Here is a 2,998-nt window from a genome sequence, read left to right as displayed (position 1 = left end):
CCTTTGTGTCTATTCTGTGGAATCTTCTTGGTTTCTTGAAAACCCTTTGTCTTCAGTTCTTTCTATCACTTTGTTAACAGCGGACCTTCTCGAAGCTTTCTATCTGCCCAATTACAAGTTCGGAATTCAAGGCTTTTTATTTATAGAGTGGTGGTTTATTAGTTTATATATAACTAAAGTAATTTATTTATAGAGTAGCAATTCATTTGTAGCCAGAAATTTCTTGACTTCCTAACTATTCCTGCTTTCCCAGCTACAGTAAAGTTGTTTTTTTCTTTTAATTGTTTTTAATTGGATTATAGCTGCTTTGCTTTTGGAAAGAAAAACTGGCCTGTCTGAAGGGACCGGTCCTGTTCTTGGGAAGGTCCGGCAAGTACTGACGTGTGAGCTGTGCTTTTCAGCCCCACACACTGCTCTTGTGTGTCCAGGGCAGAGCTTGGCTGCGGCTCAGAGGCCGTGCTTCTCTGAAGTGAGCTTTAGAGTGTGAAGAATGTGTTATGCTGACTAGGCGGGGAAGCCAGCAGAGGCCAGGTGAAAACAGAGTGTGCCACTCCGGGTTTTGTTCTCCTCATTTTCTTACTATTATAATATGCTTCCTCTCACGTGCACGCCATAAGACGCCCATGGTGGGACTGCATCCTTGAGAACATTAGGTGAGCTTACAGAGCATAAGATAGTTTATGTGCAGAACAACAATTCGATGTTTTCTCTAGAGCTAGACATGTCTAAGGGCAAAAGGGAGGGTTTCAGTCATGCCACGAAATAGGCAAAACTGAAGTGGGGGCTTGCCCTGACTGTGCGGCACACACGTCGATCCTGTTCCTCTAACTGAGCTACCTTGTCTGGCCTCAGTGGGGAAGAATGTGCCTAGTCCTTCAGTGACTTTGAGGTGCCAGAGTGGGTTGGTACCCAAGGAGAGACTTGTCCCCTCTCAGAGGTGAAGGACAGAGGGCTTGGGGGAGGGGCCATATGAGGGAGGACTGGGAGGATTGGGATGCAAAGTGAATAAATAAATTAACAGAAAAAAGAAAACGGGCTCAGTAAACCATGGAGATCAATCTAGTAAGCAGCATCCTCCATGGCCTCTGCACTGGTTCCTCCAGGGTCCTGCCCTACTTGAGCTCCTCTGTTGACTTCCCTTCAATGATGAACTATGCAGTATGCTATAGTTTGGGTCTTCAATGTCCTCCAATGACTTGGTTCCCAGGGAGGCTCTATGGGGCCTAGTAGGAGGTATGGAGGTCATTGAGGGAGCATCCTGAAGGGCCTGATGACAACTTCTCATTCTGCCTTTACTTTACCACAAGGTGAGGACTTTTGCTTTGTCACTCTAGGCTTCCTTTCCTTGCCACAGGCCTCAAAGAAATGGACTCAGTAAATCACAGACTTGCATTCCTAAAATGGTGAGCCTGAATCCATCTTTTCTCTTCATAAGTTAGTAATTTCTGATATTTCTGTGTGGGGAGGGTGTATGCATGTGTATGTATACATGTCTATGTTGGTACATGTACATGTATGTGCATGTGCATGCGTACTGAGGCCAGAGGTCCATACAGGATGTTTTCCTCAGTTGCTTTATTTTCTGAGACAGGGTTTCTCTTTGAAGCCGAAACTTACTGATTCGGCCAGGCTATCTAGGCAGTGAGTGCCGGGGGTCCTCCTGTCTCTGCCTGCCTATGGCTAGGCTTCTGGGTGCAGGTCTCTTACCCTCATGCTTGCATAGCATGCACATTACTGACTGAGCCATCTTTCTGCACTGTAGGCATTTAAAAACAACACAGCAAGCTCTTAAGGCTGAAGTCTGGCGACTCCATAGACCCCAGAGAGGGCAAAACTGGGGAAAGCAATGATCCTGGGTTTAAAATGACCACAGAAAAGATTTTCTCCTGGTCATAAAGTGTCGCGCCCACCTCGTCCGGCAAGGAAGACGCAACACGGTTGGATTCTTCTCAACAGCCTTTACTGCAGGACACCTTCTTTGTTGATACAGGGAGGCGGCGGCAGCCAGCCCTAAGTGTTACAGCTCCAAGTGTTACAGCTTTAAGTGTTACCGCCTCGGCTTATATACACAACAGTATGCTAATCTTCTTTCAGGGATTGGTGGGGCACGAGTCACCCCACTGCCATCCCAGCTACTTGTCCTCCAGAGATTGGCGCAGCATGAACTCCCATTTAGCATAGTACCACCCCAGGCAGGCTGACGTCAGGTGCAAAACTCCACGCATGCTCAGTACTGTTGTTAGGAGGGCGCCAGATTCACCTCATTATCATACAGCTGCCGCGCCGCTCCCTACAATAAAGATCCTGACTTCTGTCTTTAGATCGCTCAAAATAAAGTTGCATCAAAAACTTCTCAGATTTGCTAATAAATACCGAGCACCTTAATTCAGGTTCAAACACTGTTGTTTGTTAAAGGTTACAGTAGCATGTAATATCTGGTCACTGTCCTAGGGGCTCTTAGAGTCTGGGAGGAGTGCAGATTTCTGTCATCTCTCTCTCTGTCCGTCTCTTAATGACGATTAAAGGTTCTAATGAGGGAGATGAATTTTGAGCGTCGACTTCAAGTGTCTGCGGGTAGGCTGATGGACTAAGGCCAGCAAAGGAGCACTACTCCAAAGACAGACTGGATAAATCTGCAGTTTACATAGGATCCTGACAATCCCTTAGAAACACTCTGAGGGCTCTCGGAAGGTAATGCTCCCCTATAGATCTGAAGATGCTTTCGAAGTAAGCCTACCAAACAAAGGCTTTAGGATTTGTGTGCCAAAGAGCTGTGGTTGTTGACATTATGTTAAGAGAGAAAGGGAACTGGGAAGCCCTGCCTAGCTATGGACTCTTTGGTAGTTTACAGATCACTTCCAAACACTGTCTAGTTTAAACTTAGGCTGACCCTGTGGTGCTAGCAGGAGAGCTCTCCTAAGAGTTCTACTATGTGTCCCATGACTTGCCTATCAGAAGACAGGAGACAAAGCTTATTAAGGCTAATGGCTCAGCTCTA

The 2,998-nt window shown here is 46.4% G+C and overlaps 1 long non-coding RNA gene across 1 annotated transcript; it reads left to right on the top strand.

Moving 5' to 3' along the window:
• Positions 1-506: 506 nt before the first annotated feature.
• Positions 507-2,538, top strand: LOC148001466 (uncharacterized). The gene is made up of 3 exons (XR_015637730.1): positions 507-653; positions 1,335-1,403; positions 1,763-2,538. It is a non-coding gene; the product is annotated as an uncharacterized LOC148001466 (long non-coding RNA).
• Positions 2,539-2,998: the final 460 nt, after the last annotated feature.

The sequence above is a fragment of the Rattus norvegicus genome, chromosome 14 (genome assembly GCF_021556685.1).
Source record: "Rattus norvegicus strain SHRSP/BbbUtx chromosome 14, alternate assembly SHRSP_T2T, whole genome shotgun sequence".
Lineage (NCBI taxonomy): Eukaryota > Metazoa > Chordata > Mammalia > Rodentia > Muridae > Rattus > Rattus norvegicus.
This window is presented reverse-complemented; position numbering and strand designations above follow the sequence as displayed.